The sequence below is a fragment of the Terrapene carolina genome, unplaced genomic scaffold (assembly GCF_002925995.2).
Source record: "Terrapene carolina triunguis isolate 2854851 unplaced genomic scaffold, T_m_triunguis-2.0 Scaffold62, whole genome shotgun sequence".
In the NCBI taxonomy this organism is placed as follows: Eukaryota; Metazoa; Chordata; order Testudines; family Emydidae; genus Terrapene; species Terrapene triunguis.
Window position 1 is genome coordinate 15,153,799 of NW_020664413.1, and position 15,517 is coordinate 15,169,315.

Below are 15,517 nucleotides of genomic sequence, written 5' to 3' on the forward strand. Positions count from 1 at the left end.
AGCGGACACTGTTAGTGATTGCCAATAAAGTCTACAGCTGCTGTGTGCAAGCAGGTAATGTTACCATGCTATTGCTGGTTAAATATACATTAAGGATTATGGGATTACATTTTCAAAAACACCGAAGTCCCACTTTCAAAAATGATTTAGGCACTTTGGAGCCTAAGTGATTTTGAAAATTTTACCCACTGAATACTGTGGTAACATTAATTAGGTAAAACTGTAATTGAAGTGAAAATCAAAGGTATGGCACAAGGGTATTCAAACCTCATGCTTCAGTACATCACTTGCAGTGGTTGCACAGGAAATTTAATTCTATGTATACATGTATGGCATGCATATATCTCGTAAACTAGCTAGGTGTGTTAAAATGTCTCTTCACCTTCTTCTAAAGCACTGGGTATTGGCCACTGCCAGAAGAAGAAAATTGCATCAATGGTCCGTTTTTAATGAGACAGTTTGGGTATTCTGCATCTCTTCTACCTTCTCCTCCGCAAACACACTTTAAAGTAATCCTTTTCAAGGAGGTTTGAGGGTGGATTTGAGTCTGTATTCTCCTGTAATTTTCTGGGTTCATTACTTTAACTATCAAACTCTATTAGAGGTCACTGAAATGAAGATTCTACCCTTCTTTCTGGAAAGAGGCAACTGCGATGTAAAATATTTCATTTTCTTTCTATTGACTGACTATGATTAATTATGGTATTTCCAAGCAAGCACTCTTTCTTCTGAAAACTCCCACACAGGTTATAAACTTTTGGATCTTAAAAATTAGTCCTGGAGGAAAAATCTGAAACATCCGTCTTTGTAAATTTTTTCACACTTTTTTGACCACATTGTTTCCCTTCCCCTCAAAGCGACTAATCTAACAGAAGAATATCCACTCTCTTTAGGCCAAAGTCCTAAGGAAGCTGGCTCAGCATTAGGCTAACATCTCGAGGAGAACTTGGGTACGTTGTGGAATCCAAAATACCCAAACCCCTCACTTCTATGCAGCTCTATATCTCCTTCTGTCAGAAGTGGAGAATTCTTGCTCCTGTATATTCTCTGGACAAGTTCCCTTTCCATATGGGGTTGCACATTTGGTGAGTTATTGTAGCTCTCCGGCTGCAAGAACTCACAGGAACTCTTCCACCTGACCCACGTGGGAGCATTTCTAGACTGTACAGAGGAGAAGAACTCAATGGAGATGAGTTGAATTTACCCATCTCTATCGAATCTTTCCTTCCCTTCCCTTCAGGTTCTCAGTGGGTGAAAAGCAATGTTTGGGCTGCGTGGACCCTCTTTTAAAATTTTTCTGCAGTCGACCAACTTGGTTAACTAGGTGGGGAGAAGCCCATTCCTGCATTAAGGTGTTGGGAAGGATGAGTCTCTTCTGCATCAGCCTAACTGCTGAGGTATATTGGACTTCATCTCCTATCAAGAGACAGCCACAGAATGCCCTGGTTCTTTTCTCACTAGAGGGGTTATTAATCCTTCTATCTTGCTTCAAACATATTATCACTCTAAAAAATGTGGACACAGGAGGAGCAGGCACATGATTTTTGTGTTTGCAGTATTAATGTATGAAAACAAGACAGAGTTCATTTCTCCCTTAACTTGCTGCTATAGTATCGTATGTCTTCTCATAAACTTTGCAATAAGGAGATCTCTTAGCAACTGTGTATGAATTATTTCTTCCTTGAGCTAAATAGTTTTGAATTTTGCACTTGGTATTTAATCTCATTTTCATTTAATCTCAAAGCACTTTACACACACTACTGAATTAACCCTCATAGTATTCCTTGTTGTTATTTTGAATGACTTTCCTAAACTCACAGTGGGTCAGTGACGGAGCTGGGACTAGAACTAAGGTCAGACTTCTAGTCCCACACACAAGCAACCAAATTAGCCACACTTTTCCACCAAATTTGAGAATGGCATATTGAATTTCTGTTCTTTTCGCCTCTTCGTTTGGACATTGTTACATCTGTGCACTTTGATGCAAGATTTAAATGGCTGCACACCACTTTTTTAATGGAGCTTGCTCTGGTTTCTCTTCGCGCTGAGTCTGTTGTACATAAACTCCCCTTGCCTCTTTGAAAATCAGCTGGCAGTCATTTTTTTTGCTTTTTATTTTCAACTTGTTAGCTACAGAGCAATAGGTTTTCTTCATCTGATGGTTTTGAATGCAAAAGCCATTTTAGGAGCCTGATGATATCTCTCCAGTTTGGAAGAGCTTTGCTGATTCCCACTATGACAATTGGTTCTGTATAAAATATAGCTCAGGCTTGTCTTTTTGGCAGAGCTCTTCAGTATCGCTCATATCTACTGATCTAATATTTTGCCTCCCTGGATTTATATTCAGCTGTTAACTGTTCAATGAATTCCGCAGCTGGTTTGTGCTAGATGAGACTCCTGGTATAGGTGTCTAAAGCTGCAATGGCTAATTTTGTAATTTTTTGAAAAAACTAAATTCCAAATTGTGTTTGCTGGTTGCAACATTGAATTTAAATGAGAGTTATATGGAAAATGCATTTTTCAGTGGCTTTCTAACACACACAGAAAACAGTCTTCATTCTTTGTAAAAGGAAATCAAAGGCAACCATTCCAGAGAAATTGTTCTGAAAGGGAGTAACGTTAATAAAAGATTAGGTTTTTTCCCCCCTTTTTCTACCCCTCCTCCCAAGTTTGTTTACACTCCAGTATTTAAACTACTTTTTAAATGAACACATTTTTTTTGGTGATATGTACATTATAAAAGCCTATATTATTTGACAGCTATGATAATAAAATAAATCTGAAATCAGACGACTGGAAAATGTAATTAATAAATTTTAGACCATTCCTCTTTCATATTAGCTGAATATGGAAGTGCAGTGTTGTTGTTTTTTAAGTAGTCTTGAATTACAGTTTGATTAGTATATATTATCAGCCTGTTTTATACTGATGGGGAATGGACACCTCTGAAAACTGATGAGATTTATAGCTTTTCATCTCTAAGCTATGTAGTATGTGAACCTAAAAAGAACTGTCAATCCTTGGTTCAAATGAGATTCAGGTCAGTATTATACGTCATTACTATCTAATAATGATCTCACCACACAGTAAGTGGTGTGGGGATCATTCTCTGGCTTGTAGGAAAAGGAAAAAGTCTCTTTTAAGGGCTAGAGAGCCAGAGTGACTTGCTGTAGCAGGTTCAGATCAAGTGGGCATGGAGATGCCATAGGGAAGGGATACAGTGATCAGATAAAATGGATTGGGAAAGCATTTAAAGGAGGTATTTTTTTAAAGAAGCAGAAATGGGAGGGTTGGGGCTTCTATGACTTGTATGCCTGGAAGCCACCCTCCATATTTTTTTTTTTTTTTTTTTACAGCCTCCCCCTTAACTCTCATTGGAAAGTGGGGCAGAGGGGATGGTGAATCCCAGCAGCAGGTTGTCTGGGAACCAGGCTGGGTAAAGGGGCAGGGCTGACAGCAGCTCCCCCACCCCCGCCGTGGTATATGTAAATGATTAGGGAATTACTTGCATTGTAAACTTTTATCCGCCTATTACTCCGACACCGTCAGGTTTCCTTCATTTAGCCCTGTGATCTCACTCCCGTTCCTGTTATATCTTTAGTTGTCCCCTGCAATCATTTGGAATCCCGAACCTGTGGATCCTCCCCTTAGGCTTGGGGGAGGTCCTTTAGCAGTGGGTGGGCAGAAGCCCACTCACTTCCTGGATCCCAACAGGACTCTGACACCTAGGAATAAAGCTGCAGCCTAATTAAACCACATTCAGTGTCTCCTGTCCTTCGTCCGGCATAGCCAGACAATGACTGTTTACTAGCCTGTGTGAAGTGAGACAGATGTACGTCCAGTATCAGACTGGACAAGCATACACATTAAATGCCCCATTAATTCTCACCCTTCCTAACAATTTTGCTGAGACTGCCGAGGGTGGAATGGTCATGTAGAATGAACTATCATCTCATCCAGAGGGGCGTGATACCTTCCAGAGAGGTGTTGAGGCAGGTTGGCATAACATTGTGGGAAGGCTGAATTGCTGCATGTTGTGTGGAAAACAAGACATCAGTCCAGTGCTACTAGCCTGATTCTAGATTGTGAAAGAGAATTATGTAGTTGTGGCACTCTGTACCTCAAAGCAGCACCCTGGAACCCCCATATTCACCCCGTCATAGAATTATGATATATTTCATACAAATCATGCCATGTAAGATATCATATGAAAGATCATGATCTGCTGAAACCCATTATTCTGTCCAAATACGTATATCATTAATGTGTATGAAGTTATGAGATTTTGCTGTATGGTTGTTACTGAAATATGTTGTAAGTTTGAGAATCTCTACTGCTAGTTCCCCAGTGACAACAAAGGTGGAGGTCCACTCCCAGGAGGGTGTCAAGTGACCATTAATCAGCAAGGGAGTTGTAAACAAGGGATTTACAATGCTGTAAGAGGGCTGTATAAGCATCATACAATGGGGAATTGCTCAACTCTGAGACTCAACAAAGCCCACCAGGATGTGTCTGGGCTAGTATTTTCCAAGCACATGGACTGAGGGCATAAAGTAAGGGACACTGGCATCATGCCTTTGCCTTTCTCCTCCACAACCTACACTGGAAGTAACAAGAATGCTGGGAAGACAAAGACTTGAACTGAGGAGACTGGTCCCAGGCTTAAAGGGGAAGCCTGTGTATTAAGAACTATAACCTACCTGCAACATCCAGTGGGGTGAGAAACTGCTTGATCCAAATACTGCCTAATGCAATAGAGTTTAGGATTTTGACTATGGACTTACCTTTTTTTTTAGTAACTATTTCTGACCTATTATGCCTACCACTTATAATCACTTAAAATCTATATTCCTGTAGTTAGTAAATCTGTTTTATATTTTACCTAAAACAGTGTGTTTTGGTTGATGTGCTTGGGAAATCTCAGCTCAGGTTGCAAAGGCTACTGTGTGTCCTCTCCAAATCGTAGGAGCGGGGTATGGGTGAAGAACTTACACTGGTCAGGATTCTGACCAGGGCAAGACAGCATAGTCTGGGGGTGCAAAGCTAGGAGGTTGGGAGATTTGCTGGTGCCTTTCTCTGAGTGATTCGTGAGTGGCACAGGAATCATTCATGCAATCTATCTGGGTGTGGGGCTCCACATGCTGTTATACTGAGTGATAACAGCACCTGGAAGGTGCTTGCTACTTGTCACTAACAAAGCATTGTGAGAGACGGCCCAGGCTGGAGAGTTAAAGGGGTACAGCCATACCCTAGTTCCAGGCTGCAACCCCGGGATCCCATCACAGTAGTGAAAATAAAACATCAAGGATTAAGCAGTCATTTTGTTCTCCTCAAGACCCCATAGTTATGGCCTGGTTCACAAAGTATTCGTGCATCCTTCATATGGGAAAAAAAATCAATAGATATGTGCATGATTAAAATGAATATGGTCCAATGATGAGAATCATGAATAAGTTTGCAGTCAGTGGTAGTGAATCTGACTTCAAAGTAGAATTACTTATACTAGATAGATATGTAAAGTTCTATGTGTATCTTAACAGGAAAAAGTGAAGAGGAGTAATTTTTTAAAAAACTTTTAGAAGGAATTATATAGGAGAGATTTTGGGAAGATTTTCAAAGGCCACATGGGAGTTAAGTGCCAACTTGAGCCTTTAAAAATATTCCTCATAGTTATTTCTAAAAGTTAGGCATTTAAAAAATGTTAAATTATAAGCACTTCTCTCCACTGGTGAGATATGACTGGGACTTATATTATATAATATATGTAGTTCTTCATTTAGAAGTTGACCATCGCTTGTTTGTTGAAAAAAGGCTGCTCTTGTTGAATAACTATACTTTTACCGTGCATCTTTCTTGTATAAGCCACAGGTAGAAGAAATTGCAATTTATAGTATCCAAGGGATTCTAAACAAAGTTTTATGCAGTGCTTACATGGCAAATTAATGGAATTTTGTAGCAGCACTTTCATGCCAGCAAGGGAGAAACTCTGCATGCAATAGAGCAGACACGGGAGAGCAATCAGTCTTTTCAATGAGGGAGGAGGGAACTGCACTCTGTTACCCTGCGTCATTGGTTTAATCCAAACTTGGCAAACCTCTGATCACCATATTGCTACAAATGACCACCTGGGAGCAGAAGAGAAGGTGGCCTCATCTGTGTGTGTGAGGCCAACAGTTCAAGCTCTTCCAATCCTTCTGTGGTCAGAACTAGAGGTGCATTGGCAGTGTGATGTGGAGAATCTTGTACATAGGCCTGGTGCTCATTGGTGCCATTTATCTCTCTCACCAACACTGCCACCAAAATCACCCAGGATCCTTTTTTTAAAGGGGTAAACGTAAATCCAAGTTTGTCCGTAATTTCACACTAGACATACTGCAGCTTTGAGAGAGGAACTGCCGGAAGCACTAAATGTGTAATTTATAGGCAGACGGCACTAACTCCATTAACGTCTGTGATTTACTTAAGACAGTAATAGCTTCTCTGACGGAGAAAAAGGCAAGTTGTTGTAAAGCAAGGTAATCGGGTATTTAGTTATTAAAACTTTGCAGCTGAGTCTCCCATTTCCTGTGCTCAGTGACAGAACAGGTAGGCGCACCTGACAGATTTGTAAAACACAACACCTCTTGCTTTCTGTACTCCTGACCATGCAAGAAGGCTTCGATTCACCTATAAACTGTTAGAGCTCGTAAGATTGACATCACTGGTGAATTTAATTATAGGAGAGTACCTAAAATGCTTGATAACACATCAGTTGCACAGCAAGGCACACAGCTACGTGTGTGTGTGTGTGTGTGTGTGTGTAATTCATCTCTCTCAAGCATGCACAATGCGCGCACACCCTATTTAGCTGTTGTATTTAACAGTGAGCTCTCTGGAACAAGAACCCTGCCTAAAGCTGCTCTTGTACCTAGCCCACTGGGTCCATGATCCTGATTCAGCTGCTGCTATGGTTCTACCACAATATAATTACTGCACTCCTTGACCGGGACTGTGATCCCTTTGCTGAGGCCATATTTATTTTGCTTTGAACGTCAAATGAAGTGAAATGTCAAATGGCTACATTCTATTGCTACATACCTGAGAGAAATCCTATTTCATGATTAGCTCAAGACAGTCATATGGGACACTAGCCTACAAAGTGCTAAATGTACTCAACTCCCAGAGACAACTATGGGAGTTAACGGTGCTCAGGACTTCACAGGAGGCTGGCTCACATGTGCCTGATCCCACCAACAATAGTAATTGTTTACCCAAGAATTAACCATATGGCCTGAAAAAACGTTAACCAAATTAGACTGCATATGAAAATAACGGATTGACTTCAGTTCCGCTCTGAACGGCTGTGTAAAAAAGGACAGCTTCTTGTTCAGCAGGGCAGCTCCCTGTGTGTATTCAGACATGCCTGCTTGCATTAGTGCCAAAATATGCTTTTGCTACCTTTTTATTCCTATTAGCCCTGCAGAGCTGGATTCTATTCGCCCTTGCGTGTAATCAGCAGACTTGTTTGTTCCATTCCAATTATAATGTTACATGTGTGCCAACCCACTGATGGCAATGGTGACAAATAACTGGGCTGCAGAGATGGGGAGGATCTGGTTTGCGGAATCTCTTGTTTACTGGAGCTGGTGCACAGTTAGCAGCCAGCCTAACCTGGTTTTCAGTTCCCATGTTGAGTTTGCAGAGCTGGCTGGTGTGAATGGAGCACATTTTGATATGGAAATCATTAGCACCGTCACCCCACCCCTACAACGTCACTTTCACAGTCAGTGCCCAGATTATACTAGTTTCTGCCTCTTCTAGAACATTAGGGTTATTTTGTTGTTGCTGCTGTTTTAAGGGGGAAAAGTGCTTATGAAACTTGGGGCTTGGAAGAGATTTGCCTATAAACTTGATGAGCTCATTCAAATTGTATGTATACAGAATTTATATCTATGGATTCGAATATCCATGGATATAAAGTGGATACCTGTGGATTTGCAGGGCTCTAGTAACAACGAGCGAGACCAGCAGGGCCACAGCCAGCAACCAGGCCAGGAACGGCAGTGGCGAAAGCATCAGCATGTCTGGCCGCCACTTGCAGGAGCCAGCGCTCATCCCGGGCAGCTCCTCCAGCATGGCTGTACCACCTCCAGCCCTGCCCACTGCGGTGGGCAGCAGGCTCGCCAGCAGCTGTCCCTGGTCACACTAGTATGTGCAAGCGGCTCGCGTGCTCCCGGACAGGAGATGGTCACTGGCCAGGGCCCTGCTGGTCTTGCTCCTTGTCGCTAGAGCCTGCAAATCCGCGGATATCCATTTTATGTTCGCAGATATAAATTTTGTATCCATGCAGGGCTCTATGTATGTAGCAATGCATATATTTACATGTTTCAGTGAACATCAAAATATATTGTCCTCTGAACTAAATACTGACACAGACAAGGCAGAGGTCAATCTATTATCTCTTGGATTAGCAAGCTTTTCTTTTCACCTCAACAGACATCAATATCTGCTTATTATTATATATTATGGTGTTTGTCCTTCTGCAAAGAAAGCTTACATGTGGGGGAGGAAATGGGAGAGATGATCCGTATGCTTCCCCATGCTTTGATTTCACTAGATACTGTATACCCGGAGTGTAATGCTATAGTCCTTATTCAACAAAATTCTTATTGATGTCTATGATACTTTCTGTATTAAGTAGTTCAGGGTTGGGCAATTGATTATTGGGAAATATAAAGTTAATTACCACTAGCAGAAAGGGCCATAGTATCCATCTTTTCCATGTGCAGACTACAGTTGCCTTATGATTTGTGGTAAGAGGTGTGTGTTTGACAGTACACTGAAACTTAGACACAGAGCTGACTACAGCCTGCAAATTCAGAGAGGAATTTGATTCTCCGATCAGGCTGGGACTCATGACCATGGAATGGTTACTCTTCATGTCCATCGGAGTCATGTTTGCCCATTGTCAGAACCCTGATGTTGTTGCCTCATGTGTAAGTCTCTCTTTTACTCGGTCTCCTTCCTGCCTGCCTCCTCCAGTTGCACACACGTGCGCGCTCTCTCTCTGTCTCTCTCTCTCTGACTTATTCTGATTCCTGTCACTGCCTGGAATTACAATGTTTCTATGGCAATGGTCCTAAATACTGCAGCTCACTATTGTGATAAGAGTAGAGGATCCTTCTTCTTTTTTCTCAGGCAGAATCTGGCAGCTCCTGCACTGTTTGTTTGCTCAGTGTCTCCATGTTGTCTCACAAAGTGGCGGACATTCCACTACTTAAAGAGGAGCATTGATCAGCCATTAACATGGTGCACTGATTTGAGACATTTTGTCTGTCTCTAAGGCCAAGAGACTACAATTCTTCCCCCCCGCACCCGAAGGATGGGGAAAGAATATGCAAAATTAAATGTAATTACCTAGCTCTATGCCGCCCTACATGCTAATCACTGCCCCACCCTGTGCCTCAGGGAAAGAGATGTTCTTACCATTTGCATGGAAGCAAAATTTTGCTGTGGAACATCTCAGCATTGGTTTTTGCTGTGTCTACACTTAACCACGAAGCCCCATCATGCATGTTTGTCACCCCTCCCTTATTTCCACACACACACCATTTTTAGCTACATTCCTCTTAGAGAAAAAGTTAATTGGGAGGGGAACATTGCCACTTGGTGAACTAGTGAGCAAAGGAACATTCTTTAGGATACCCAGATGATGATGCTTTCCCTAAAGCATGACTGGAGCAAGGGAACTGGTTCTCTGCTCAGTGGAGCATGATGGGCTGAATCTAAAAAGATATTGTCATAGTTGGCCAGCTAGGTTTGCTACAACTAATAGCTGTGTTTGTGGTAGACACTTAGTAGCTTTTAAAGAAAAGCCTGCAACTTCTGACTTTTTGCTTAAACCCAGGTCTTGGAAAATGTATTAGACACTTGCTAGCCAGAAGACTAAACCTCTACATCTACTGTCCAGAAGGAGGTATGAAAGATTAGGGGCCAGAGAAAGGGAGTAACAGGCAATGCAGCCATCCATTCTCCCACTGCTGCTGACAAAGGAAGAGTGTTGGAATTTTGACTAGCATGATGTCTTTGGATTCTGCTTGGGGCTGCCATCTTTTTGTATGAGCCTCTGGTTAGTTAGGTGTTGTCTGTAGTTGAAGCGCCACAACCTATAGCTACTGGAACAGAGGAACTTTCTGCTTCTTCTCCAATGTCTCCTGGGTCCACAAGGGAAAAAGGGTCTCCCTCAACATTATAACACTATCCCTCCCTTAGTTTCCTGCCTTCCGCAAGGTGGGGACTGTGCTATTCTACCCTTCTTCCAGCCTCCTTTGGGAGGAGATGGTCTCCTCCCCATAAATAGCTGCATTGTCTGCCTATTCTGATGCTTGTAGCTTTTCCAAGCAGAGACATTCTTGCTAATTTCACTTCTCCGGACAAGACTCTGAATAACAACAATGAAAATTACCATAGTCTAATTATTTTCACTCTGTTGGTTGCTTTGAAAGTAATGGGCAGCAGAGGAGACCCAGGAGCTACCTGTACATTCTGGGAGACAGCACTACATTAACCTTCCAAACATTGATCATCTTGGCAATCATAAGGGCAAGAAAGCAGTATTTTGTTTTTCTTAATGAAACCTTAAACTCTGCAAAAACTGATGGCTTAGATTCCCATATTTGCAGTGGAAAATAAGTAGATTTTCAAGCCCATATTAAATCAATTTAAAAACAAAAACTGAAGGTGGCATTGTATTAAGTTACTGCTAGGTATGTGGTTTTAAAAATGTGAGATTTTTTTTCACAAGGGTTAACTGTGCAAGGTTTCATGACCAGTTAGCATTAACTTGGGCAGTTAACTTGACTCCACTACCAAAAGAGTCGGACCAGTGGGGACAAAAGTGGCAAAGATATATTCTAATGCCAAACTCTAAGTGTGATCTACAAGACTGTGGGCCCATGGCAGTGAATTTAACATTTTGTAAGATACAAGTTTTACTGAATATTTTCCTCTTCTAGGATCTGACATAGCTAGCTTTACAAAGGTGGCTTAAATCTGCTCGGTGGTCGGGAGCATCTGCATCTCAGTACAGAGTAGGACACTAATGTCACATTATACCCTGAATTGGAGTATAAAACCAGGCCTAGTATGAAAATATAAAATATAGAAAGATAAAAATGTCCTATCGAACCAAGTGCATTTCTGTCTGCACTTGACTCATAACTCAGCTAACCATATGCTTATAGTCTACTGACAATTGCCATTTAAATGTCAGTTTACAAGCAGATGTTGAGAACCCTCTTTTGTACCATTAATTTAATCACAGAAAAATAAAGTTTAGGATTTAACCCCGCTGCTGCCAACTGTGAGTCAGCCTAGGAGCAGATTCCTATACAATATTAATCATCAGGGCAAGTAGGATAATTGGAATGGACAAGGAGAATGTACATGATGTGACAATGACTATGGAGGTGGTTAATAGAAGATGGCATCAAAATAAAAATATGCATTGGAGCATCCTAGTGACTGTTATTTATAATTTCATTAGATGACTCCAGGTTCTGTGGATTGGCTGGCAGTGCCTAGTTGTAGTGTGGAAATAACATACTTTGACAACAAAGAAGAGGGGGAAAGAGCCATCAGGCACGTTCTGGTCTGTTCAACACTGGAACAAGCAAAACCTGTAGAAAATCCCTGTGTGCTCCCCCAGACTTTGGATCCTGCTAGCTGGAATGTATTTAAAATCACTCAGTAAAGATAGTAATGAATTTAATTTAGCATTCTATAGCTCAGGGGAATGTTTTGAGTCATAAAAAGTATAGTTAAGAGAAATGACTGCCAAACTCATTCTATTCTGTGCCAATGATGCATAGTTATGTCATTAGCTCTTAGGCATTAGGTTTGCTTTACTACAAAGACCATCCTTTATCACTTATGAAGATTAGATATTGTAGCTTCCCGAAAGAAGCTTTAATACTAACAATTATTTTAATTTAAACTTGCAACCATTTGTCAAGATTCGTACAATGAAATACACAATTTTTAAAAAGGAGGGTTACATTTTAAAACTAAATTACTAGCAGAATGGGCCACTTCTGGTTGGGACAAAGTGTTGTGTAGTTTGCTTAATGTTTAAATTTATTTGCTTTTCATCCAAGGATCTCAAAGCACTTGAGTTGCATGAGTTTTGGTAAGTTAGCTGAAATAACTGAGTCCAATGTTAAATGAATTATAAGTGCAGACACTCTTACTTAAAAGTTGGCATGTATTCACTAGTATGCGTTCAACCAGCTACCCCAAGGCCTCCAAGCCTCTGATCGCATGGCTTAATGCACTTTTAAGATTAAACCATGCACAATGATTCTAATGTTGTTGGAAATTTCAAGCATCAAGTGCTACAGTTTGTTGGACATCTGCATTACTTTGGTTTTTAAACAATACTCAGAGGATAAATCTGTGTCCTGAGCTAATGCCTTTTGTCATTTTAGTACAGTAATCTAGAGGAAAAATGAAACTTTTGGGGAGGTCGCAGATCAGGTGAAACATGTAGGGTTATAATACACAGCAGGTGACTGATCTGTGCGGGTAGAAGTCATAGGGAAAAGATGTATCAATTCTGGTATAAAATACAGTTTGTTTTACATGTGAGTTCATTTCACTGATCTTCATTAAAGTTCATACACAAATGTGTAAGTGCATTCTGCTTCCCTCCTTCACCCCGAGCTTGTATACAAGTTCAGAATGATTGCAGCAGTAACTCAGTCAAAATATTTAATACATTATATTAAGGCCTGAATGAGAATGTAAAGCTTTTCCTTGGAGGTATGAAGTAACTCTAAGTGTATCTGAACCAAATGCGAACAGCTAGAATAAACCATGATTTTTTTGTCAGCATGTTCATTCGCGTGGTGCTTCTCTGCTAAAACAATGACCTTTTTTTTTCCAAGTGTAAAAATGAATAATTACTTGTCCTTCTAAAAATGACAAAGTTTACAGAGAAATTACTCCCCTCCCCTAAAAAAGACTAACCTCCGTGGCACTGCAGAAGGGCACAAACAGCTCATTTTTCACTTGCTGTACACATGCCCAAATAGTCAATTCCCCCAGAACAGACATGTCTGAAGAATATAGGGAGGAATCTTACACACTTGGCAGTTTAGACTCAAAATAAAGGTCAATGTCAAAGGATGCAAGATAAACATTTGAAGACTCAGGGCATTATGTTAGAGCTTTAAAAATGGAACTAAAATACTGGTTTCAAAAGATTAGATCTTCACAGTAGACTCTCCTTCCTTGGTCTTTATATAATCTAGCAAGATAAAATAACTTGTAATTAAATCAAAAACACAAATTGATTTACTCTACAGTAAACAAGCTTTTGTAGTGTGATAAGAATTTGGTTGCAGATACTATGGTGATGAGGGCCATATAAGTACCTAGATTGCAGAGTGCAAAAATCAGCCCAATTACCTACCTTTGCTATTCTATAAAGGGTGCTAATTAAGTAAATGATCCATCAGAAAAGTTCTTACCCAGGACATTTGTTTTGCTTCTCTCTGCCATGCCTCTTTGACTGATATTTATAGTGCTGGCAGCAAAGAAAAATATTAAAGTCTGGAACTCTGCACAAAGCTCATGTTATGGCAAAGAAATGCAACATACATAGTGAAACAAAAATGTGAGGTGAGGGACATGCAGTACAAAAATGTTACAGGACATCTACAGAGAGAATGATGATGGAGGAGCGGGGTACTGAGATAGTAGAGAACAGAATGAAAGGTGATGTGCAGAGAAGCAAAAGATGAGGCCACACGGTCTCCTCTGGTCACTTACCTGATCAAGAAGGTTCCTACTTCTCCTTTTCCTAGCCTCTATAAATACAGTAATGTTGATGTCTGAGATACCAACCCTCCACCCCCAATCCTTCAGGGCAGCAGTGTCCTCTAAAATTAAATGTCATTAAAATGTTCTGGGGGAAAAAATTCTCAGAAAAGAGGGTTTTCAATTGATCAGTGTGGGTCAATGAGAGAAGAAATTTGTGGCAGTCCTTTTACAACAGAAGGGAAACTGGTCTCTCATTAAGAAAATGAATCTCTTTTTATTAAAGAATCTGGAAAAAATAAAATTAAAATGTGAAAACTGCAGTTCTTAGAACATTGAATACAGACACTGCTTGTTTTTGAGTCCTGGCACTTTCAAAGTGGTGAAAACCTTGTATCTTTTTCTTTACATTCATAATTTTGACTCCAGTAAAATACTGGTTTTCAAGCCAACAAATGTTATCTAATGCACTGTTTTAGAATTCCATGTCTCCCGAAAGTGATCTCATCCTTTCCATTCAATTATTCTCTTTTGCTTTCTATGTTTTAGCATTAACAAGAGGTGGGGTGTAGCTATGAAGCCAAATTTACTGAAAGGAATCAGCAGAATGCTTGTTTCTGTTGAGAAGCAGGTTGGATTTCAGAACTATAAAGTTAAAGGTAGAAAAAATCTGGTGAAATGTGCTGCCTTGCACTACAGAGCTCTACAGGACTATTCTAACTGTAGGGGAAGCAGACTCTGCTGCTACCATTAAGTGTTTTATACAAGGCACCTTCAATGAAAAGGGAAACGTATAGTGGAAACTGTAAAGCTTTGAATTTTTGGTATATTTTCTTGGAGTATTTCTATTTGAATTTGTTTCATCGTCAAATGAGAAGTTAGGATTCCCAGCATTTGTTTCCATATTAGCTAGAGGTTAGTAGTTTCAAAACTCAGACTGCATTCCCTTCTCTGCCTCAATACCCTTGTGCTACCACTGTGTGAAAAGTACTCCGATAGATTTGTTCAAATGCTACTGTCACAAGAGAGACTGCATTATTGCTGTTTCTCTGCTGAAAGCTTCTCCAAAAAGACCGAATCCTTAGATGTCTATTTAGGTAACATTTCCCTTTTTTTAAAAATGTGGATAACGTACAGTGATGCAGTGACACATTATATGTAAATATAGAATGATCAGATGCCATATTTTGGAACACATTTTGTATTATCTCAAACTGCTTACATTTCCGTCTTTCCTGTGCCATTACATTCATGAATTTAATTCCCAACATATATCTTCTTAATTACCCTAAAAAGATCCATACATACTTTACTTAAAAATATCTTCTGTAAGAGGAAAGTTACCAAAAATAATGCCTAATATACTATTATGCATACTTTCTTTTTTTGTGTGTGTGTGTAAAATACAAACAGTCTGATCTCTTCTGGGTATTGCCTGCACTAATATGGCTATATTTTTTTAAAAAGGAAGAAAAGGGAAAACACAAATGTAGGAACAAAAAAAATCCCATTCTTTCCGAAGATACAAATATCAGTGAGAGAACACCTGAAAATTAACAAGTGCCAACAGGTAGAAATAAATACAATCTTACACGATCTTTATCCAGTCATATACTTCAATGACCTTGAACTTGTTAAAATAGTTGCTACTGGCAGAAAAAGCTGTCAAGCAAAACACTGAAAAATCTGTACCATTTTCTACCCAGTAAGTGCAAAACTG

General features: G+C 40.1%; 1 protein-coding gene across 1 annotated transcript in view; it reads left to right on the top strand.

The window, feature by feature from the left end:
- Positions 1-15,517, top strand: part of GPR39 (G protein-coupled receptor 39) — a 118,124-nt gene that overhangs the window by 101,679 nt on the left and 928 nt on the right. The window lies entirely within an intron of this gene.